A 27,315-nucleotide genomic window follows, 5' to 3' on the forward strand; every position below is an offset into this window, starting at 1 on the left:
ATTAATTAATTCCAAATCATGCATTTTAACCCTTTTTCATTAGATTTAATGTTGTAGAACAGTCACAAGACAAGTTCCTGTTATCACTTACATTATAAGAGCGCTGTCATGAAGCATCCATAGTGGAAAACTTTAAATGCTCAGACACCTGAGACTTATCCATTAATGATGTAGACTGTAAATATCTCTTCATAGAAAACTTTAATTCTTCCTTAAATAACAACAAACAAGGAATAACACATAATCCACAGAGGGTTGGCGTGATGTGAAACGGAGTGTCGTTGCCACCCTGAAGCTATTTGCCAATGATGTTCAATCTATTATTGAACAACACGTCACACATTTTAATGAGGATGATGTTGTGGAACATTTAAGAGACAAGTTAAATTCTGTTATCCCTATTAAACGGTTGTTCCTCTGCTTCTCTTTCTCACTTTTCTCTCAGAAATACCAGAATTTACAAAAGCCACTGTTCTGAAGACTTTACAATGCTGGAAAATGCTCTGTTTTACAAAGTGCTGACAAAAAAAGTCTCCCTCTGTAATCATATATAAATAAAAATAAACGTCATCATATCGACAATAATCCGTTTCTTATTAGTCTAAGATTATGTGCTGTTACCAACATAAACATCTCTCATCTCTTTGTTTGCACTGTTACTATAGAAACAGTGAGGGCATTAATATAAACCTCGTTTATGCTACAGCCGGAACTACTTTCCGAGCCAAACACAACAGACACTTTCAAGTGTCTGTCATCATTTATGATTTATTCAGGGTCTTGGAGGATCTGGAGGAATTGCGAATACACCCTGTTTGGGATGCCAGTCTATCACAGGGCATCATGGACACACACATTAACACACTCTTTCATACCTAGGAGCCGTTTAGTGTACTTAGTCCATCTACTAAGATGTATTTTAATGTCTGGGAGGAGCCTTCTTAATTCTTAAACAGACTATTTACTTGCTATCCATTTAAATGCTTATAATGTGCGACCCGACCTTTGTTCTATCACCGAATAGATTTTGTGCGGCTGTAACGTTTTAAAAAAAAATTCAGTTATTATTTATTTTCTCATGTAAGGTCTCAATCTCTCTCCTATATTTCATTTAATATTTTTTTGAGATTCAAGAGTTACAAGGGTTAAAATCCGTCGCAATCATGGCTTCACCCAGGTGAATTGTGTCCCACAAGGCGTGATGGGAAACCAGCTGTGTGTGCTTTATGTGCTAGCGCAGAGGAGACAACATCATTGCCATGCTTGTCAGAGAATATGCAGACTGGCACTCTGATGATTTCGGGCAGGCAGAATCTCACCTGGGTCTCTATGCTTATATCTGCTTTTAGACAGCTGCATTTAATGTCTTACTTAATATTCACTACGAGCCAGGCAAGGTACGAATTTACATCCCCAAGGATATGTGAAATTATCATTTTTTTTCCTGACTATAAGGTCAACCCCCCCCCATCCTACCTTATACGTTTTTACACAGCAGCTACCAGGTTGTGCAACTTTCACTGAGGTCAATTCACAACAATTAACAGCTTGATTAAAACACAAAGAACCAAAAACGGCTTTGCAAACAAAGCTGTACTTGCCATGGAGGCAATAAATTCCGCAAGGATTATTTATTCTTTCCAGCGTTGTGAACGCTTAGAAGAAATCAATAACATATGCAAACACCCGAACCAAACACCAATCACGAAGCGCTCTCCATAAAACAAATGCAGCGCTGAAACAAACAGAGAAATGAGTTTGGCTGCAGACTGAGCTATTATGTCTGCCTGCGAGCACAAACCTTCTACAAATTTCTCCACATTCCAGCAGGGAGGAATTAAGCAGCCAAGTGAAATACAAAGATGAATAATTAAAGAACATGGCCTGAGTATGGCCCTTTTTCTTCTTAATCAGATCACGGCTGCCTCTTTGCGAGGTACGCTGCTGTTCCATGCGTCCTTTTCTCAAAGATTTTGATCAACAGTGTGGAAAAAAAATGTTCCTCCTAATATTATCTTCTTTCTTTAGTGCAGTTATGTGAGGATATATGGACACACACCAGCCACAGTATAATCACGAGCAGTTCTAATGCTACTGCAGGCGCAGGCTCACTGAAGACTGGAAAAAGGTCAGACGACATGTTTCCAATCATCGTTTCGGTGTGCATGTAGCCTCGGATTCCTGTTCCTGGCTGAAAAGAAATGGATCCCATTGTGGATGTCTGTTCTCGTAGCCCAATCTCCTCAAGGTGCTTTGTGTTCTGCGTTCTGAAATGTTTTTTAATTGTAAAGAGTTGAGTAAAGCCTTCCTGGCAGCTCAAACCAGTCTAACCATTCTCCTGATAGCTTCTCCTGATATTGTGTTTTATTCATTCCGTTTAAACATAACAGCCTGCTGGTTGTGGAGGAAATTCAGGAGGAAATCCAGCAGTTCCCGAAGCACTAGACCTTTATGCATGCTGTCAAATAATTGGCGCATTGGATAACTGCTCAAATGGACAGGTGTACAGGTGGATAGGAAAGTAAATGAGTGCAAAGAACAGGTGTAGATATAATAAAACACTATATTTCCTAAAAATTCCCTGTTATGACTGCAATTTCATTAAAGGCCTGATTAGCATATCCCCAATGTGGTGAATATAATTAACTGATAGTAATGACTTATCAGAATTAATGAAAATCCTGCTGATAGTGTCTCTTTAAGTCTTTTTAAATGCTCTAGACGTAAAGCACTTGCAAGAATATGATATTCTGAACAGCTCATAGGGATCTAATCACTCTGGAAATCAATTGGTCTTCTGTTGGAGGGTCTGTTCTGAGCCCTGTTTAACTAAAATGTGTCCATTTTTATTTATAAAAAACCAATAAATAAAAATAGCTGTAGTGTTGGTTATTGGTAATTGGTATTGGTATTAGTTATAAGATATTTATGATTATACTTATGGAACTGAAGCAGTCAGTAATTCTACACTAACACACTTCTGCGTCGAATAAGTTTGATTGTTTTAATTGCAAAAATAGCCAGGATGCCTACTCTTCAAAACGATACTGCAGACGAAATAAATGTAAAATGTCTATTTGAAAAAAATGTCTATTTTTTTTTTTATTTTTATATATATATATATAATGACCCAAAATGAATAGAAGTGCAAATGTTCCTGCAGTGTCCTTCTGTAAAGAAAACATGCTCTTTGTTGTCCCCTACAAAGCTGAAATAAAATCTGCATCTTTCATCTCAGGTAATGCACGCTGTGCTGACTGTCCTGCGGCTCACCGAAAGAGTTATTAACCGAGGGGATGAAATGGATTCGGGGTTTTATTTGGTCCGACATCAAAGCAAAACCCTGAAAGTAGCAGCTTCATGCTGGTGAAATCTGCTCAGGCAGTAAAGCTGAGTATGACTGGTAGTTTGGTATGCAGGCTGGTAAAAGGAAAGACCCTGAATCTTTTATTTCACCATTTTAAGTTGTTCTATTCATAAAATGATAACCATGTTTTGATCGTTTTTGTCGCAAAGAAAAGTGTGAAGGATGAGATGACTGAGCACTCATCTGCTAAGACTGCAGCTCACTTTAAGTGCAATTCCTTAGGTTATTCATTAAATACTGGATTTTTTTAGGGAATTGTTTTCCCCGCTTTTTATTACCTCAATTGTATTATTTCGTTGGGTTTTTCATCACAAACATAAAGACAATAATAATTTCATTTTTTTACATAACAGTAAATAACTTAAATGATTATAGAGAACCAACAAAGAACTCTTAAAAAGGGTTGTGTATAGAAATTGTTAGCGAAATCAAGTATGAAACACTAGACATTTACAGCAGTGGCAGGCCGTCAGGGCCAGCAAGGCCTTCTCTGCTGGCCTAAACAGCAGTGATCTGAATCACTGACTTGCATTTTAATATATTTAATATAGTTTTCCATGAATGTGTATTAAATAGTCCCAATAGTCTATTCTCTACATTTCATAGCTTTTCTCTCGGTTGCACTGCTTCCAGTAGTGTATATTTATGATAAGAGTATTTATCCAATCATATTTCAGCCAGTGGCTGACATCATGTGTTGCCAGGGTGAAAGAAATCTGCCTTAAGGCCTTCAGAATCAATAGTGCAGGCGCCCGGAGCTTAAAATAATTGGCAATGAAATTGTTACATTAACCAATCAGATTTCGAGTTGGTGTCACTGGGGCCATCTAGCAGGCGTACGATTACGTCAGCAATTTCCCGTCCTTTGATTGGATAATTGGAGTAGTCAGAGGCAGCGAACCGCACAAACTAAATAAAATATATATATTTTAACTCACAATGGCTGACAGAGGAGAAGAAATCGATTTGGACGTGGACATCTTTACAAATGCATTTTTAAGGTGGACTGTAATAACATTGACTATTCCTTGTGAGGTGTGAAATACTGTAGTCTAATTTCTTTTTTACTTTGCTATTTAATGGTTGATTAGTATCTATTGCTGTGGCATCATAATGATGGAATAGAGGTGGATTAATTCAGGAAGGACACCGGTGAAGGCCTAGGTGTGAAATGCACGGCCCGCCACTACATTTAAGATTATATATAGAACATTTTCTATATAGAAAATAAAGCACTTCTAAGCAGAGAAGTCTGTCCAATATAACCTGTATATCTTTTGACTAAACCGTGTTTTATTTTTTCATCGTGGAAATTCTCAGAGAGCATTTCAAATGTCCCAGAACTATTAAACATTACCCAAAGCTAAAGCTATTTTCATCTCCTTAGGAAATTTGTGTTAGAGATAGCAAAGCAGTGTCAAAGAAATATGCTATAAATCAGTGTTTCATTAGCTCAGAGACTTACCGGTTCGCTTGGCACTGTTAGCATCTTATCACCTGGCATCGTGGCATCATCATTTGTTGAAAAGTACAGACTTCACACCTCTCGGGCTGTGATGTGTTTGTGCGTTTATCTCGCTTTGCTCTGCATGTTGCAAGAAACCAATTCTATGATGCGTTAAAACGACAAGGCGAACATGGCTAGGAGCCAGAGATTTATTAGCTTTATTTTCAGTACCAAGTTTCATAACCACGATTTGCTAACGATCATAGATACATGTCACTGGAGATATATGCTGCAATTTTTTTGTCTCACTGAGCTGAGCTCTGAACATGTTCTGTAAAACCCATTTCACAAGACCCCCACAGAACAGATTTTTTTTTTCTGAACACAATAATAACTTGCACTTGTGTGTACAATATATATATATATATATATATATATATATATATATATATATATATATATATATATATATATATAATTATAATATAAAAAATAATACAAATATTTTCCCTAAATTCCTTATTTATTTATTTATTTATTTATTTTCACCCTGACAGAACACAAAATTATATAATTTATACCCCCTACTTGGTTTGGTTTGGATTGTCATTTGGATTAAAACCATATAATTGACATAATTGATATAATTTTTAAAATGACAAAAAAAATAAAATAAATAAAAACACTATAAAAATAAATAAATAAAAGTTTAGCACAAGAACACAAGCTCTTTTTTTTTTTTTAACATCGCTTGACTTTGGGTTACATCACACAGAATTATACTGTATATTTACCTTTCACTTGGTGACACCCTCTATCAGCATCTAAATGTAATAAAAGCACTGACTGAAGCCCCTGGATATAAAGCCTATGAAATTAGTTCAATCGTTTTATCCACTTCGATAGTTTGAAATGTAAGACTCATATTGCCTCGATTCTCCACAACAGTCTATTTTACTGAAGTTTACTGAAGCCAGCTAAAAGCAATGGGATCCATTTACCATGCATTACCCAGCCGGCTAGCGCTTTACACATTAGCTGGAATGGGATTTGAACTATAAGCGGGACGTATGAGGGATCAGGTGCTGCAGTGCAGCCGATTTATACCGGAATTTTCCTTCTGGTGTGCCTGCATGCGGTAATATGAACTAATTTCTCAAAATGGCCACGTAGGTGCTGAAAAGGTTGTCTGGCTATGATTAATACTCAGGAAGAATCATTTTCTTTCTGTTATCCATCCACCTTGAATAGATATCCAAGGAGGGCGATGATGGTGGCCATGACAACACATTATATCTGGGATAAAATAAATTCTGACTAATTCTCAAATATTTTAAATTGTCATCTCATATCAACTACACAGAGATTTTTTAATTTTTTTTGTTCCTTGTTCTATCTTTAGGAAATAGCTGTCTAGGCAGCAAATGTGATTTGAAATTAATTTCTCAAATCCAAGAGCCTAAATTACGGTAAGCATCATTAATTTCATTCTTCTTAAGTACAAACTTGTGAGACATGCGATTAATATGAATTGCTTTGCCTTCAGTTACACATCTGTATTTCTGTGGCTGTCTCTGTCAGGAGGCTGCACATCCCTGTGCTTTGACAAATGGGACCCTGCTGTCATGTTAGCACCTTTATTCATAGCCCTGACATTGTGCTGCTTTCTAACAAGCCATTACGAGAAGAGCCGTCTGGCTCTGACAAGACGCAGGGGCTCTAGATTGACTCTTCATCCTCATTACTGGCGTCTGGTGGTGCTAAAGCATCCAATCCTGCATCTTTTATCTCCATCCCCTTCTCTATATCGTTTCACTCGATTTCCATAGCATGCTCTCTTTGAACGCTAAGGACAGATGCATCTGACTCCAACAGCACTGAGCCTTAATGTAGTCCACTGTGAAATGACCTGTGCAGTTTATAAGAGAGAGCAATAGAGACTGAAAGAGTCATGAAAGTGAGTTGAGATGTTAAATGGACTGCATGCTGAACATATAAACCTAGTTGGGCTGTGCTGAGAGAAAGGGAATGTTTACAGTTCAGTGTCTGAGTTCTTGGATTAATCAGAAACCTGGATCAAAAACTACAATATATATACAATTAACTAACTATATGCAATATATAACACTAACTATATGCAATGTATACAATATATACGCAACTAATGACAAAAACACGCACAGTTTTTGTTTGTTTTGTTTGTTTGCGTGTTTGTTTGTTCTCTCAAGCCAATCGTCTGTGTAATTCTGCTCAATCTGGTGGCCATAAACTAGTTGCAACAGATTGAAGGGAACATTGCTGTTTTAGCCAAATCGGACCACAGCATATGGCATGAATTATAAAAACAAGTGAACAAACAAACGAATAATCTTTTTTGTTTTGTTTTTTTAGGAATTATGTTATAACTAAACACTTTTCCGTTTGTGTTTGTTAAAAACATCATTTATTTAATGTAATACAAGACCAACAACAAAAACAACTATGTATTATTATTATTATTATTATTATTATTATTATTATTTTGTTGTTGTTGCTGTTATTATAATGTGATTAATATGAATTGCAATAATAATAAAAACAACAACAACAACAATAATAATAATACATAGTTGTTATTGTTGTTTGTCTTGTATTACATTAATTAATTACAATAATTCATATTCTATTGTTCTATAATAATAATAATAATAATAATAATACATAGTTGTTTTTGTTGTTGGTCTTGTATTACATTAATTCATTTCATTACATATTGCTTATACATGTAATTCTTATTCTATTATTATTATTATTATTATTATTATTATTACTAGTGTTGTTGCTGTTATTATAATGTGATTAATATGAATTGCAAAAATAATAAAAACAACAACAACAACAATAATAATAATAATAATAATAATAATAATAATAATAATAATAATAATAATTCTTATTCTATTATTATTATTATTATTGTTGTTGTTGTTGTTGTTGTTGTTGATGTTTATACAGAAGGTCTCATACATAGTAGCTCAAAGTACAATTAAATATTTAAAAATTGGTATACAGTAAAATAATATTAAATAAAATAATTTTGAAATAATGAAATTGAAAGTATAAATACCAAAAAAGAGGATATATATATATATACTTTCTATTTAAAATCATTTTCATTTTCTCCTTTTTGAATTGCTTTTAAAAAGATTGGGCGGTAGGCTTTAATTGAGAAAAAATATTTAAGGAAAAAAATAATGGAAAAAAGTTCATAGTCACTGGCAAGTCAAAGCGACTTTTTTCGTGAACCAAAAATCCACTAACATGCAAATGTTCCTCTCCTTCCATCGTTTTATTCAGGATTTAAACATTACATCTCCATTTTAAAGAGATAAACTCACCTCTTCTAGATGATGAATGCTGTAATTTAGGTTAATTTACCAATTGTCAAGTCGAAGGAGGAACATTTAGGAATAGATGTCTTTTGAGAATGGATAATTAAGGGCTGAGGGGAAAAAAAAAAAAAGAAAGCTTCGATTAAAGAGGTACCTTGAAAAGCAGTTTAACAAAATAGGGGGAAAAAAAAGAGAATCTGGGCTTCATGTGTGAAAAGAAGCACATACTGGTTTCGGTGTGTATAAAATGATCTGTGTGCAGATGTGCATTAAGACTGCTCTCCATTTGTTGAATTTCAGTTCTATCCATTAGTGCTATGAAGAGAAAGATCCCCCTTTTTTCCCACATATTGCTTTATCTGCTAAGCTCTAATCTTCCCAGCGCTCTAAAGAGACCTAGACTCTTATCAGATTTGTCTTTAGCCTGTCGCGCTTGCTGGATTTCATTCTCTTTGCTCATTTAAAGAGCTTTAACAGCCATTTAAGTGCCCCTGTAGGCTCGGCTGCCTCATTTTTCGGATAACGCAATGCTCACCTTTGCACCAAACTTGGAAACTGGAGAAGCGTAAAAGTTTGTGTTATAAAAGAAGGATTAGTTTACGTTCATATCGGTAAGGCTGTTCATAAGTTAAGCAAGAAATGGAGCAAATGCTTGTACAGTCATAGGAGTGGATAGTAATTTCTTCAGCTGCACTAAGTGTGTTGTTTGTTTATTTATTTATTTTGTTTAATATAGCAGTGATGTATTTATTGCAGGAAAACATTTTAGTTTGTTGGAATGTTGTAGCTGATGGCACTAAACCCAGGATAACGCATTCAGCAGGATTCCAGTGCTGTATATCTGCAGCTTGTGTGGGCTAAAGCCTGATTCTGCTTACACTCTGAGTGTGGATAACACCGCATGGATAACAGGGCTCTGGAGAGATGGAGGGTGGTGAGGTGAGCGGGTATTATGGTAATGAAACTCAGTGGCAGGGCAATCCTCTCTCTGCTGGCTTCAATAAGTGTGTCACGGGCCCCCAAAGGCACCAAGCGTGCCTGTCATGTAACCTTCATGGTTTTAAGATCTAGATAAAGTGCGTTAATGGAGCTGAAGCCTCCTTTTAACCGCTGACATTTCAGCTAGAAGTCAATGAAGAAGAAAAAACGTAGTTATTTATTTATTTATTCATTAATTTATTTGTTTGTTTTGTTTATTGTTGGCAGATGGAATAATCTTGTTATGTTTTAATTTTTCTAAAAAAAAAATTAAAAAGAACAACAAAAAACCTTTATATATTTATAATATAATATAAGAAAATATTCTTATATTATATTATATATATTAAGGTTTTTTGTTGTTCTTTTTAATTTATTTTTTTTTTAGAAAAAGTAAGAACAAAGCTTGAAAAGAGTAAAAGGCTTTAAAACCAAGCTGATAATAATGATAATAATAACAATAATAATAATAATAACCACAATAACCACAATAATAATAATAATAATAATAATAATAATAATAATAATAACCACAATAATAATAATAACTACAATAATAATAATAATAATAATAATAATAATAATAATAATAATAATAATAATAATAATAATATACAGTAATGTGCAATTATTATTATTATTATTATTATTATTACATTTCAGGATATTTTCACTTATTAAGATATCTTTTTTTTTTTTGCTAAAATTTGGCTAAATTGGGGCATAATCGTCATGTCGTATGGCCCCTTGGACATTTCCACCTACAATGGTTGGACTGTGAAATCAGAACGAGGTGTAAGAAACGATCTAATGTTAGACATGAATTATCATCAGAGAAGGACAATAAGAGGCGCTGCAATAAAACAAGTAACAAACGGCATTGCTCTCCAGGCAGAACCTGCGAGATTGCATTGTCTGATTGATGCTTCTGGTTTTCAGCAGCGAACCATATTTCCTCCGAGACTTTTTACAAGATTAACAGAAGGTTCAAGTCTTTCGGAAATTAGACATCGAAATAGAAATACCTCGAGTTGTGCTTTATTTCCATATATTCTTATATTACTTTCCTGTTGTGCCATGTCATGCCTTTATCTAGCTCTAAGTAAGGAATGAAACAGGATGGGAATGGGCTGTTATTGGAAAAAAATAAAAAAAATGGGACAATGTGATACCTGACGCAAAGTTACTGGTAGAACCACGAGTGTATTATTTAAAATGTACACATATATTACATAATAAAAGCATGAGCTGAGATTTTTATGCTTGATTTTTATCCAAAATTTTCCCATATATAGGTACATCAAATGAGTTTCTGTTATAACTGACATTATAACAGCTATAAATCATCTACACCTCATGAATATCGATGTTATTTCTCTCCATTAAACATAATGGGATAAAAAAAAATCAGATCTCTCTTCTGTGGTGGAAAATTGTTACAAACACTGACACTTGAGACTCCTTCCATAAACGCTTACATATTATGTGTAAATGATTAGACCAGGGGTGTCTGATCTTATTCACGAAGGATCTGTGTGGGTTTCTTCATTCCAGCCAAACAGAAGTCACAGTTGAGTCTAATGAAAGCTAAGACCAGCTGATTAAACAGCTAGAATCGGGTCTCCTGCTTAATGGGAATAAAAGATTCGATATTTTTCATTTTTAAATAACAATTTAATAATGATTTAAGATTTATTATTATGTGATGCATCTGTGATCTCTGTGAATTAGACCGGAAAAAAATCCGATCATATCTGAGAATTCAAATTGATGTGGCATCATTTATTTATTGGATCGAATATAGAAATATCAACACTGATGTCTTTCATGAACGACTCAAAAAAAGCAACATGCACAAGATGGTGTCTAATCAAAATGACCACAATAATACAAGGAAGAGGATGAGGACGAAAAAAAAAAAAAAAAATGTCCTGTCTGCCATCCAGGTTTGCAGTTTGATTAAATGTGTTGCTGCAGCCCTGTGGTCTCAAGGAAGGACAAGAGAGAGAAGTGCTACGCTACCAGCATCTGGTTCTGTCAGCTCAATTCTCACTAGAGCTCACACAGCTGGAGACTCAATGAGCAATTTGCACTTATTTTTCTTAGTCAATAGAGAGATGCTGATAAAGAAAGGGATGGAAATTGGGGGGTGGGGGGGTGGAAGCAACTCGGAACAAGGAATTCTCAATGCGGCTGGTATACGGGACACGCTACCTGCGAAAAAGATTAAGAGCAAGACTGCACAATGCTCAGGAGACATAACGTCCCGCTCAGACGGTGCAGCATCTGTTCATGGGATGATGAAGTAAACCTTATGTACTGTTTCCACCTGCTCTGTCTCTCTCTCTCTCTCTTTCTCTGTCTCTCTATCTATCTATCTATCTATCTCTCTCTCTCTCTGTTTCTCTCACTTTCATTCCTTTGCTTTCTTTTATAGAAGCACAAAGAAACACCCCTACATTGCTCCCATATGCAAATTACACCGTCCTTCGAATCTGAAAGAATCCCCCTAAATTGCACTTAAAGGTGCACTGTGAAGTGCACAAAACACACACACACACACACACACTCCTGCTCTCGCTCCACCCAGCAAAGATTCAAAACACACATGCAGCCTGTTGCCATGGAAACAGGAGGACCAAATGAACTGTGCCAGTCAGGCGAGCCGTGCCAAGCTCTGGCCCCGACCTCGCGTGGACCAGTTGGGATTTGGAGTGCCTCCAAATCAGCCTCAGAGGAGCCCCGATCTCTACAGAGAGACGGAATGTGTGTGTGTGTGTGTGTGTGCATGTATGTGATGTCTCAAGTTTTTCCCTTTTCTCTCTTAAGTACTGAATATTTCTAGTCGTAGAATGAATCAATTATACAAAGAATCAACTGGGAGTCAACATAAAAATGATTCATTCAATATTTCACAGTCAAGTGATTAAGCTTGTTTTTATGACACAAATACAAAAAATTCGATCAATATTTCTTATCAGTCCAAAATTAAACACACTTTGGAAGCCACTTTATTGAATAGATCAGAGATCATTCTGATTTGAGATGAGAAACAGCAGGATTCATTTTTGTCAGAATTTGAAATGATGATGAGAACAACAGGGTGTTTACCAAAAAATTCCCCCAAAAAAAGCTTAACGATAAATGTAACAAAGCCGGGACAATCTTATTTACCACTAAACCCAGATTCTTGAAGCGTATCATCCTCTCTGACAGGATGAACACCCCAATATTGCTAGTGATAATAAGCAATAAACGCACATAGCCGCTTGTACGGACATTAATCATGACTTAGTATATTGCATTTAAAAGGCAGGAATAAAACACGACAGCCGATTAAAAATCCATAGCCATTATCATCCTGTGTGGGTTTTTCATCAGCTACACGGCGTCTTGTATAGACCTGTATTGATTTTTTGCCCATCTCTCATTGTGGGAAGCCAAAGCTTGTCTCGTCTTTGTTCTCTATTTATCTAGTAATAAGCATGGGGTCTTTTAAAAAAGTACACCAAACAATGTACACTTCATTCCTAACACACAAAAGGATGTTTTCAAAGGATATATGAAATAAATCCATGACCTGAAATGATTCATCAGGCATCCTGGTCAAACCAAGTGGATATAAATAGGATGATGTCATTTCCGGTTCAATACAGTACTGAGATTTAGACTTGGTATCAATGTTTTAACATTTTAGCAGAACTTTTTTAACATTCAACACTTGGTGTTGAATCTATAGTCATATGTTTTTTGGTTTTCTTTTTTTTTGCTCTTCCTTAAACCAGCCATGCAGTGAATGAGTGCAGTGAACAGCATGAACCTTAATTGGTCTTCTTGACAGTCTCTCTCTCTCTCTCGCTCTCTCTCTCTTTCCCTCTCTGTATATGTCTTCACAAGGCTTTTGAGGGCTGAAGAATTGACACACACACAACATATAACCAAGAGTGTTTTTAAGGAAAGAGAACTTACTGGAAAATGATGTAACATTTTATTTAAGGGCAGTGTTCATAGAGCTCCATAATACCTGCATAAGCCCTAGACGTCTGATTACAACCTATATAAACAATTAGCAAAAGACACAAAACAGTATGTTGTGGGAAAATGATCAACCTCCTCATTTTGACCACTTGTAAGAGGGATTTCTTCCTTTTTATAGCATAACATTATTCAAATCAGTTTATAGCTACATTTGAATGAGATCGATTTTCATATTGCTATAAGTAAAACACTCTCTCAGCTGAGTTATGATGGGGCATCATGAAAACTATCAAACCAAACTATCACAACCAAAACCAAACTAGCTCTAATTTAAGATAAAATAAAGAGTTTTGTCTATATTGCTCCGTTGTAGCTGTTTTACATGTTATTAAAAAGAAACATGCTTGGATTAAGGACAGGCAAAATGCATTCTGTCGTGCCAGTGGCATCAAGTTCCCATAAATAACATTATAAAAGATAAGGGTCAGAGTATTTACAAGTATCAATAAAATCTTGGCAAGCTATGTCTCTACCTCCTGATTAAGTGGTATCGGCATAGCAGAACTACTGTATACTGTGCTACAACATATCAGAACTACTGTAAACTGCGTTACAAAACTATTGTATACTAAGCTACAATTTGGCATAATTACTGTATACTCTGTGACAACATAACAGAACTACTATATGCCACATTAGAACATACCAGAAATATTGTATACTAAGCTAAAACATAGCAGAACTACTGTAAACTATGTGACAATATACCAGAACTACTGTATACTCAGCTTCAACATGCCAGAATTACTGTATGCTACATTACAACATACCAAAACTACTGTATACTATGTGACAATATACCAGAAATACTGAATACTAAGTCTCATTTTACCAGAACTATTGTATACTAAGCGACAACATTCCAGAACTACTGTATACTAAGCGACAACATTCCAGAACTGCTGTATACTAAGCTACAACATACCAGAATTACTGTATACTAAGCTACAGCATTCCAGAACTACTGTATACTAAGCTACAGCATTCCAGAACTACTGTATACTAAGCTACAGCATTCCAGAACTACTGTATACTAAGCTACAACATACCAGAACTGCTGTACACTAAGCTACAACATACCAGAACTGCTGTATACTAAGCTACAACATACCAGAACTACTATATACTAAGCTACAACATACCAGAACTGCTGTATACTAAGCTAGAGCATTCCAGAACTGCTGTATACTAAGCTACAGCATTCCAGAACTACTATATACTAAGCTACAGCATTCCAGAACAGCTGTATACTAAGCTACAACATACCAGAACTGCTGTATACTAAGCTACAACATACCAGAACTGCTGTATACTAAGCTACAACATACCAGAACTGCTGTACACTAAGCTACAACATACCAGAACTACTATATACTAAGCTACAACATACCAGAACTACTATATACTAAGCTACAACATACCAGAACTGCTGTACACTAAGCTACAACATACCAGAACTGCTGTATACTAAGCTACAACATACCAGAACTACTATATACTAAGCTACAACATACCAGAACTGCTGTATACTAAGCTACAACATACCAGAACTACTGTATACTAAGCTACAGCATTCCAGAACTACTGTATACTAAGCTACAACATACCAGAACTGCTGTACACTAAGCTACAACATACCAGAACTGCTGTATACTAAGCTACAACATACCAGAACTACTATATACTAAGCTACAACATACCAGAACTACTGTATACTAAGCTACAGCATTCCAGAACTACTGTATACTAAGCTACAGCATTCCAGAACTACTGTATACTAAGCTACAACATACCAGAACTGCTGTACACTAAGCTACAACATACCAGAACTGCTGTATACTAAGCTACAACATACCAGAACTACTATATACTAAGCTACAACATACCAGAACTGCTGTATACTAAGCTAGAGCATTCCAGAACTGCTGTATACTAAGCTACAGCATTCCAGAACTACTATATACTAAGCTACAGCATTCCAGAACAGCTGTATACTAAGCTACAACATACCAGAACTGCTGTATACTAAGCTACAACATACCAGAACTGCTGTATACTAAGCTACAACATACCAGAACTGCTGTACACTAAGCTACAACATACCAGAACTACTATATACTAAGCTACAACATACCAGAACTACTATATACTAAGCTACAACATACCAGAACTACTATATACTAAGCTACAACATACCAGAACTGCTGTACACTAAGCTACAACATACCAGAACTGCTGTACACTAAGCTACAACATACCAGAACTACTATATACTAAGCTACAACATACCAGAACTGCTGTACACTAAGCTACAACATACCAGAACTACTATATACTAAGCTACAACATACCAGAACTACTATATACTAAGCTACAACATACCAGAACTGCTGTATACTAAGCTACACCATTCCTGAACTACTGTATACTAAGCTACAGCATTCCTGAACTACTGTATACTAAGCTACAGCATTCCAGAACTACTGTATACTAAGCTAAAACATACCAGTACTAATGTATACTAAGCTGCAGCATTCCAGAACTACTGTATACTAAGCTACAGCATTCCAGAACTATTGTATACTAAGCTACAGCATTCCAGAACTACTGTATACTAAGCTACAGCATTCCAGAACTACTGTATACTAAGCTACAACATTCCAGAACTGCTGTATACTAAGCTACAACATTCCAGAACTACTGTATACTAAGCTACAGCATTCCAGAACTACTGTATACTAAGCTACAGCATTCCAGAACTACTGTATACTAAGCTACAGCATTCCAGAACTACTGTATACTAAGCTACAGCATTCCAGAACTACTGTATACTAAGCTACAGCATTCCAGAACTGCTGTATACTAAGCTACATCATTCCAGAACTACTGTATACTAAGCTACAGCATTCCAGATCTACTGTATACTAAGCTACAACATTCCAGAACTGCTGTATACTAAGCTACAGCATTCCAGAACTACTGTATACTAAGCTACAGCATTCCAGAACTACTGTATACTAAGCTACAACATTCCAGAACTACTGTATACTAAGCTACAGCATTCCAGAACAGCTGTGTACTAAGCTACACCATTCCTGAACTACTGTATACTAAGCTACAGCATTCCAGAACTACTGTATACTAAGCTACAGCATTCCAGAACTACTGTATACTAAGCTACACCATTCCTGAACTACTGTATACTAAGCTACAGCATTCCAGAACTACTGTATACTAAGCTACACCATTCCAGAACTACTGTATACTAAGCTAGAGCATTCCAGAACTACTGTATACTAAGCTACACCATTCCAGAACTACTGTATACTAAGCTACAGCATTCCAGAACTACTGTATACTAAGCTACACCATTCCTGAACTACTGTATACTAAGCTACAGCATTCCAGAACTACTGTATACTAAGCTACAGCATTCCAGAACTACTGTATACTAAGCTACACCATTCCTGAACTACTGTATACTAAGCTACAGCATTCCAGAACTACTGTATACTAAGCTACAGCATTCCCGAACTACTGTATACTAAGCTACAGCATTCCAGAACTACTGTATACTAAGCTACACTATTCCTGAACTACTGTATACTAAGCTACAGCATTCCTGAACTACTGTATACTAAGCTACAACATACCAGAACTGCTGTATACTAAGCTACAACATACCAGAACTGCTGTATACTAAGCTACACCATTCCTGAACTACTGTATACTAAGCTACAGCATTCCTGAACTACTGTATACTAAGCTACAACATACCAGAACTGCTGTATACTAAGCTACAACATACCAGAACTGCTGTATACTAAGCTACAACATACCAGAACTACTATATACTAAGCTACAACATACCAGAACTGCTGTATACTAAGCTACAGCATTCCAGAACTACTATATACTAAGCTACAACATACCAGAACTACTATATACTAAGCTACAACATACCAGAACAGCTGTATACTAAGCTACAACATACCAGAACTGCTGTATACTAAGCTACAACATACCAGAACTGCTGTATACTAAGCTACAACATACCAGAACTGCTGTACACTAAGCTACAACATACCAGAACTACTATATACTAAGCTACAACATACCAGAACTACTATATACTAAGCTACAACATACCAGAACTACTATATACTAAGCTACAACATACCAGAACTACTATATACTAAGCTACAGCATTCCTGAACTACTGTATACTAAGCTACACCATTCCTGAACTACTGTATACTAAGCTACAGCATTCCAGAACTACTGTATACTAAGCTACACCATTCCAGAACTACTGTATACTAAGCTAGAGCATTCCAGAACTACTGTATACTAAGCTACACCATTCCAGAACTACTGTATACTAAGCTACAGCATTCCAGAACTACTGTATACTAAGCTACACCATTCCTGAACTACTGTATACTAAGCTACAGCATTCCAGAACTACTGTATACTAAGCTACAGCATTCCAGAACTACTGTATACTAAGCTACACCATTCCTGAACTACTGTATACTAAGCTACAGCATTCCAGAACTACTGTATACTAAGCTACAGCATTCCCGAACTACTGTATACTAAGCTACAGCATTCCAGAACTACTGTATACTAAGCTACAGCATTCCAGAACTACTGTATACTGAGCTACAGCATTCCAGAACTACTGTATACTGAGCTACAGCATTCCAGAACTACTGTATACTAAGCTACAGCATTCCAGAACTACTGTATACTAAGCTACAACATTCCAGAACTACTGTATACTAAGCTACAGCATTCCAGAACTACTGTATACTAAGCTACAGCATTCCAGAACTACTGTATACTAAGCTACAGCATTCCAGAACTACTGTATACTAAGCTACAGCATTCCAGAACTACTGTATACTAAGCTACAGCATTCCAGAACTACTGTATACTAAGCTACAGCATTCCAGAACTACTGTATACTAAGCTACAGCATTCCAGAACTACTGTATACTAAGCTACAGCATTCCAGAACTACTGTATACTAAGCTACAGCATTCCAGAACTACTGTATACTAAGCTACAGCATTCCAGAACTACTGTATACTAAGCTACATCATTCCAGAACTACTGTATACTAAGCTACAGCATTCCAGAACTACTGTATACTAAGCTACACCATTCCTGAACTACTGTATACTAAGCTACAGCATTCCAGAACTACTGTATACTAAGCTACAGCATTCCAGAACTACTGTATACTAAGCTACAGCATTCCAGAACTACTGTATACTAAGCTACACAATTCCTGAACTACTGTATACTAAGCTACACAATTCCTGAACTACTGTATACTGAGCTACAGCATTCCAGAACTACTGTATACTAAGCTACATCATTCCAGAACTACTGTATACTAAGCTACAGCATTCCAGAACTACTGTATACTAAGCTACATCATTCCAGAACTACTGTATACTAAGCTACAGCATTCCAGAACTACTGTATACTAAGCTACATCATTCCAGAACTACTGTATACTAAGCTACAGCATTCCAGAACTATTGTATACTAAGCTACACCATTCCTGAACTACTGTATACTAAGCTACAGCATTCCAGAACTACTGTATACTAAGCTACAGCATTCCAGAACTACTGTATACTAAGCTACAGCATTCCAGAACTACTGTATACTAAGCTACAGCATTCCAGAACTACTGTATACTAAGCTACATCATTCCAGAACTACTGTATACTAAGCTACAGCATTCCAGAACTACTGTATACTAAGCTACACCATTCCTGAACTACTGTATACTAAGCTACAGCATTCCAGAACTACTGTATACTAAGCTACAGCATTCCAGAACTACTGTATACTAAGCTACAGCATTCCAGAACTACTGTATACTAAGCTACAGCATTCCAGAACTACTGTATACTAAGCTACACAATTCCTGAACTACTGTATACTAAGCTACACAATTCCTGAACTACTGTATACTGAGCTACAGCATTCCAGAACTACTGTATACTAAGCTACATCATTCCACAACTACTGTATACTAAGCTACAGCATTCCAGAACTACTGTATACTAAGCTACATCATTCCAGAACTACTGTATACTAAGCTACAGCATTCCAGAACTACTGTATACTAAGCTACACCATTCCTGAACTACTGTATACTAAGCTACAGCATTCCAGAACTACTGTATACTAAGCTACATCATTCCAGAACTACTGTATACTAAGCTACATCATTCCAGAACTACTGTATACTAAGCTACAACATTCCAGAACTACTGTATACTAAGCTACAGCATTCCAGAACTACTGTATACTAAGCTACAGCATTCCAGAACTACTGTATACTAAGCTACATCATTCCAGAACTACTGTATACTAAGCTACAGCATTCCAGAACTACTGTATACTAAGCTACATCATTCCAGAACTACTGTATACTAAGCTACAGCATTCCAGAACTACTGTATACTAAGCTACATCATTCCAGAACTACTGTATACTAAGCTACAGCATTCCAGAACTACTGTATACTAAGCTACATCATTCCAGAACTACTGTATACTAAGCTACAGCATTCCAGAACTACTGTATACTAAGCTACATCATTCCAGAACTACTGTATACTAAGCTACAGCATTCCAGAACTACTGTATACTGAGCTACAGCATTCCAGAACTACTGTATACTGAGCTACAGCATTCCAGAACTACTGTATACTGAGCTACAGCATTCCAGAACTACTGTATACTAAGCTACACCATTCCTGAACTACTGTATACTAAGCTACAGCATTCCAGAACTACTGTATACTAAGCTACAGCATTCCAGAACTACTGTATACTAAGCTACACCATTCCTGAACTACTGTATACTAAGCTACACAATTCCTGAACTACTGTATACTAAGCTACACAATTCCTGAACTACTGTATACTGAGCTACAGCATTCCAGAACTACTGTATACTAAGCTACATCATTCCAGAACTACTGTATACTAAGCTACAGCATTCCAGAACTACTGTATACTAAGCTACATCATTCCAGAACTACTGTATACTGAGCTACAGCATTCCAGAACTACTGTATACTAAGCTACACCATTCCTGAACTACTGTATACTAAGCTACAGCATTCCAGAACTACTGCATACTAAGCTACAGCATTCCAGAACTACTGTATACTAAGCTACAGCATTCCAGAACTACTGTATACTAAGCTACACAATTCCTGAACTACTGTATACTAAGCTACACAATTCCTGAACTACTGTATACTGAGCTACAGCATTCCAGAACTACTGTATACTAAGCTACATCATTCCAGAACTACTGTATACTAAGCTACAGCATTCCAGAACTACTGTATACTAAGCTACATCATTCCAGAACTACTGTATACTAAGCTACAGCATTCCAGAACTACTGTATACTAAGCTACACCATTCCTGAACTACTGTATACTAAGCTACAGCATTCCAGAACTACTGTATACTAAGCTACATCATTCCAGAACTACTGTATACTAAGCTACAGCATTCCAGAACTGCTGTATACTAAGCTACAACATTCCAGAACTACTGTATACTAAGCTACAGCATTCCAGAACTACTGTATACTAAGCTACATCATTCCAGAACTACTGTATACTAAGCTACAGCATTCCAGAACTACTGTATACTAAGCTACAGCATTCCAGAACTACTGTATACTAAGCTACATCATTCCAGAACTACTGTATACTAAGCTACAACATTCCAGAACTACTGTATACTAAGCTACACCATTCCTGAACTACTGTATACTAAGCTACAGCATTCCAGAACTACTGTATACTAAGCTACAGCATTCCAGAACTACTGTATACTAAGCTACAGCATTCCAGAACTACTGTATACTAAGCTACATCATTCCAGAACTACTGTATACTAAGCTACACCATTCCTGAACTACTGTATACTAAGCTACAGCATTCCAGAACTTCTGTATACTAAGCTACATCATTCCAGAACTACTGTATACTAAGCTACACCATTCCTGAACTACTGTATACTAAGCTACATCATTCCAGAACTACTGTATACTAAGCTACAACATTCCAGAACTACTGTATACTAAGCTACACCATTCCTGAACTACTGTATACTAAGCTACAGCATTCCAGAACTACTGTATACTAAGCTACAGCATTCCAGAACTACTGTATACTAAGCTACATCATTCCAGAACTACTGTACACTAAGCTACAGCATTCCAGAACTACTGTATACTAAGCTACATCATTCCAGAACTACTGTATACTAAGCTACATCATTCCAGAACTACTGTATACTAAGCTACGCCATTCCTGAACTACTGTATACTAAGCTACAGCATTCCAGAACTACTGTATACTAACAGTAACAGTAATACTGTATACTCCTTCACAACATAGATAGATAGATATATAGATACTTTATTCATCCCAAATGGAAATTTACAGGTGTCATAACTCTATTATAAGATTTATGCAGAATTCAGTGAGGCATTTTCCTGGACAGCAGAAAGACTACAGTCACTGTGCAACAATCCTTTACAGTTTTAATCCTTTGTGCCTAATTTCACAATGATCGATATCACTTTTGTTACATCTACTCATCTTTCATTGCTTTTTTTTTTATTTACTGCTGTGACTAATGAGTCTCTTCTACTTGCAATTCACACACAAGAAAGGTAAAAATTCATTTATTGCACTGCGCACTGCCTAATGGCTATTCCATTATAAAGTTGCATCATATGGCAACCGTAAAAACTATTTATCAGCTGAATGTCAAATAAATAATGTAAAAAGACTATAAACATAACTCTACGGCATTAGCATATTTGAAAAAAAAAAAAAGCTATTATACATGTTGGCATGATAAATAGTGCTTCACGCTGAAAAGAACAGGCTGTCTACAAGAAAGATGATATGAGAGTCAACTTTTGTCTCATGGGTCAGCACTTTTCAAGTGGGCGGCACATCACTCCCTCAAGTTAATAGCATTCCACAGTGATTTGCTTTGGGTAAAGTGTGCTGATGCTGTACAATACAACAGAATATCATTGACTCTTTAAGATAGTACAAACCTAAAGATGCTGATGTGACAAGTATTTGTTTGCAAAAAGAAGATCTGGTTTTAATGAACTGGCCTCCCTGTTGCATTGGAAATATGCTTTGGATCTGTATCGCTTTTGGACCTTTAACATCTACCACACAACTTCTGCTGCCTCATCTTGTCTAAAACAGAAAGGTGGTTGTGCTTTCCATGTCTTCATCCTGAAGCTCAGGATCATTCGATCAGTAAATCTCAGACATACCTTTTCTTCTGGGTCGGTTTTTAAATCAAAGTTCAGAGTATATTTTTATTCCACAGTCTTTGGGAATAGTTGAGTGTACTATATATTGAATGTGTATGTGTGATTTCTTGGAGTCAATTTGACCCCATTCAATGTTTAATGTCTCTAAATATATATATATAATTTTTTATAAATTATTTTTTTTAAATGAATATTTTTTGATTTATTTAATGACTTTTCCTAATTTAATGGGCACAACGAAGTAAGCATAAAATTACCATGATAATATGTTTTTAGTGTCCTGGACACATTTTGTGGCATCAGTGTTCCTTGGGGTCAATTTAAGCCCCGGCTGTTTTAGCTGTATATAAAACACATAAAAATACATTCATCTGCTTTGGTTGTTTTGGATAATATTGAGGTCACATTAACAATCAATTTTATCATTTTTAAGAACATTACTCTGGCTTTAGGGCCCTAACCTAACATAAACATACCTTTGTTATTGCGAGAACCAATGAAAGAATTCACTGGGGAAAACATCATTTCATTGAGACGCTGAGAAAAAGACATGTATACTATCCTTGATAATAGAAATACTGCTACTTAGAAATAAAATAAAACCATTAAAAACAAAAAAATATATACCTTTCTGTACAATTTGATTGGTCAATCAGTGAGATTTCATGGTGGTTTGTATGGTAAATTTTTCTATAGTCATCCAGTAGAAATTCTAGGTGTTTAGAGGAATGGGGTGTTAGGTGGGTTTGGATTATGATGTTATTAAAAAGCTATTTAGGCAGTTAACAAAGAAACATAACTTACCTGACAAAAAACCTGGGTAAAATTATATTCTGGAGGTTTAAACTGCTGTGGTCAAAGGCAAAACATGTGAGGATAACAGGAGGGTTAATTTCTTCCTCAGTTACCTACTCTTACCAAATTACCTCCTATTCCTTAGTTAATTATCCTTTGCTCTCACCTCCACAGTCAGAGTTCATTTTTCTGGGCAGGGAACTGACCCAGCCACTCGGGGGCTAACTCTCAGTGCTGGACCCAAGCTGAGATAAAATCAGGAAGGGTATCTGGCATAAAACCTGTGTAAAAACCAAAGATACGGATCAAATGATCCACTGTGGCGACCCTTAACAGGGAGCAGCCTTAAAAACAACAACAACTTAGTTAATTAATCTTACTTATCATACCTTTACTTAAGCAATTAACTATGCTTAGTTACTCGCTGTTACTTACTTACTTAATTTTATTTACATACTTGTTTAATTATCCCTGCATACCTAATAGCTCTCACTTACTTACCTACAGTAACTTACCTAATTGCTTGTACACACTCAAGACAAACATGTTCTTTTTACAGTCTTCCTGTTTTGCTTATCAGAATTATGCACGTCACATTACATGCGTTTATGCAAAATTTTTGTTTCTTTAATTCAACCTGACCATTTACAAATTCCTTTCTTTTCAAAATGAGCAGTAGCGGCATTAAGGGTTTGATCAAGATTAACAGTGCTGGGATTTGAATTCATGACCTGAGCACTATCCCAAAGCCTTAGCGTGAAAAAAAATACAGCTCTGATGAAAACTAGAATTTTGAAACAGTGGGGGACGACGAAATATGCAACAAATACGTTATTCAATATTCTTCAGTAAATCACATGGAGTGAGCCACATTGTCATCCTTCTGCTTTGTGCAGCACTCAGACCAGTTTACCATCTTAAAATCAGCAGAAACCATGGAGCAGTAATTGGTTATGCGAGGCATACACACACACACTAACTCTCTTAATCCACACGGATCAAGAGACGAAGAATGGCTGCTTCTTTCATAATGATGCTGAGACAGGAGGATAACTGGCAGACCAATGTGGCACTTCAGACTTTCATCCTCGTTGTTGTGCATTCACGGAGTCAGTGTGATTTATGGAGCCAGTGTGGTGGAATACAGTCTGTCATTCTCTTTTACAGCTAGAAGAAGCTCTACAGTAGTCTACTTGTCAGTAAGAGCACTACACAGCTCCCAAAACCATGACACGACATCTGGCTCTCAAAGCCTGGGCTTTCCAATTAGCAGGTTTTTTAGTCAATGTGCTTAATATAAAAGAGGACTCATTTATTTTCTATTTGCATCATTAGGATGATCAACTTTTTAAGCAGTCTAACTTTCTCCTAGTAGAATTAGTTTTTAATATTTTTCCACTATTTATGTAGGTAGAATACATAAAATATATACACATGTATATATAGTGCTGGATAAAATCTTAGACATCCTAATATTTTAATAGAAATTTTGCCTTAGACTTTACTACATCATCCCTTATTAGTATTTGGTAACGCTTGTATTGTATTTCATTACATAGAGTAGCATTGTAAGTAGTAGGCCTCCATTTAGAAATAAAAGATGGACTAAAAGATGGACTAAATGGACTATTACAGCAATTCTTTTCAAAAGAAAAGTATTGGAATGCCAGCAACAAATGTTCACAAAAAAACCCAGGAAATGACAGCTGAAATTTTTATTGATCATCTCGAACAAAATGTTTTCAGAAAAAAAAAAAAAAAAAAAAGAATTACCCTTGTTGTTCTAATACTTTCAGACAATATTATTTATTTATTTATTTATTTATTTATTTATTTATTTATTTTTATTTATTTTATTTTTTTTGAAGCAGTTAGTGGTGAGGAGACTTATAGACATGCTTCCTACAGAAAAAATATAATTCAGCTTATACTACAGTGAAGTTGATTGTTTGAATTATTAATAATATTTAAGTATTTAAATTATATATATCAAAAACATTTTAATTATTATTAATAATTAAATTATTTATTTATTTATTTATTTATTTACTTATTTGTTTATTCATTTACTTATTTAGCATGAATTATTTATGTAGCATTTAGTAATGTAAATATAAAAATACATCTACAGTTTCGTATCAATGAATTCAAGTGCCAATATTCTGAAAGCAGTCAATACAAATAGTGTTTAATATTGGAATTAAATACTTTTATATTATTTATATTTAAATTCTGAAATGCTTCCATACATTAATGTACTTTAATATTTAATTTGTTAATATTTATGTTAATATTCCATGTTGCAATATCATATTATGTGCAATATGTTCTTAGTTTCCTGGCACCTTTGGTACTTTTGAATACATTTGTATATCTAGATTATGTCATTTAATTTTCATTTATATTTCACTTATTTTTATTATTATTATTTATTATTTCAGGATTAATAAAGTTCTATCTTATCTTATCTTATCTTATCTTATCTTATCTTATCTTATCTTATCTTATCTTATCTTATCTTATCTTATCTTATCTCTAAACATCAAATCTGTCTGCACTGGCTGATTCTAATATATCAGTTAACCACCACATACAATAAATAGGGTTATTATTTCATAACTGTACCTTCTTTAAAGCAACATAAAAATGAAGGTCCTTGATGTTCAGGAAACAAATTATGATCTAAGCCAGTGAGTGCAGATCCTGGTGAAATATGTTGCCCTGTCATTAAGAGATCAATGACACAATGTGCTGAAATGTTCGCCATGGATATGCACATGGTCTGTTACTCACACTGCAAATCCCTTAATGCTCTCTACAGAAAGTCCTCACCTCTCTGGAGAGAAATTACCAGCAGCTGCTTAATGCTCTTGTGTAAACATCATTTGTGCAACTGATGGACTTTAATGGGATTTGTCCGCTGTTCATTAAGCTGCAGCCGACATTTTGGAAATGCTTGCACCTTCCATATCGATGGCTAATAGATGAATTCTATGAAGAAGGGATAGAAAAAATCACGGAACTCAGTCAGCAATTTGCAGCTCAAAAAGAAAACAACAAAAAAAAAAGTTGGAACTGTATGCATTACCCAGGGAATAAATGACACAGCTATAAGTACGTCTGAGTCATTCAGGTTCCTACGGAACGCCATCTGCGTCCTACTGAAATGAAGCAGTATCGTTTCCACACTCTCACGCTGTTCTTCCTGCATTAACTCACGAAGATCCATGTTCTTAAGTCTCTCCTAACCCATTTTTACACTGCTATTACAGAGAGCATCCTCACTACTTTCATCATTGTCTAAGCTCTCCTCTGAGAAAATCTGCATGGATCCCCCACTCAGCCGAGCAATCACGTTTAACGCCTCCGAAAAGACATGGTATAGATGATTAAAAACGATGATTGTTACTATATTCTGCTTCCTGCATTATACAATTATATAAATGGTTCGTTAAATATAGATAATGTGAATTGGAGGTTTACGCTGTAAGATTGAATTAGACAACATCCTTCTTCCACTGTGGTACATCTATAATTGGTGACCTCCTTTGTGTTATGTTCACCACATACACGCAGTTAGTTATTTGCATTATTGTAGCTTAGTTGCAGTTATTCATCTCGTACTTAAACATCACGTCTGAAGTAAAAAACCACAATGGTCCATTTTGTTGAAAATAATCAGTTACATGATGGTGTGATGCAGCCGAACATAAACGAGAGTTATGGGTATAGCAAGTTGTTTATTCCTTTCACGCCACTGCGATTTAGATCATTTTGCATTCTTTCAAATTAAAGACCGATATGTTTACTGTTTTTATCTGCTTTTAGCCATGATCATAAATAAATAAATAAAAAATACACAGCTTGTCATCTTACTAAGAAAAAGCCAATCCCTCCATTCTGAAGAATTTTTCATGTCTGAAAACTATCTATACTGGGTTTAGATACCTTCCACTGAACGC

The 27,315-nt window shown here is 35.6% G+C and overlaps 1 protein-coding gene across 4 annotated transcripts in view; it reads right to left on the reverse strand.

Moving 5' to 3' along the window:
• b3gat1a (beta-1,3-glucuronyltransferase 1 (glucuronosyltransferase P) a) overlaps positions 1 to 27,315 on the reverse strand; it is a 118,596-nt gene that overhangs the window by 80,634 nt on the left and 10,647 nt on the right. Inside the window, exon 2 of one of the 4 annotated variants that reach the window (XM_058388516.1) lies at positions 12,984 to 13,071. The exons of the other annotated variants lie outside the window; for them this stretch is intronic. The gene's annotated coding sequence lies outside the window, so the exon portion shown is untranslated. The remainder of the gene's footprint in view (positions 1 to 12,983; positions 13,072 to 27,315) is intronic. 4 annotated transcript variants of the gene reach the window in all.

This window comes from Hemibagrus wyckioides, linkage group LG04, assembly GCF_019097595.1.
Source record: "Hemibagrus wyckioides isolate EC202008001 linkage group LG04, SWU_Hwy_1.0, whole genome shotgun sequence".
Taxonomy (NCBI): domain Eukaryota; kingdom Metazoa; phylum Chordata; class Actinopteri; order Siluriformes; family Bagridae; genus Hemibagrus; species Hemibagrus wyckioides.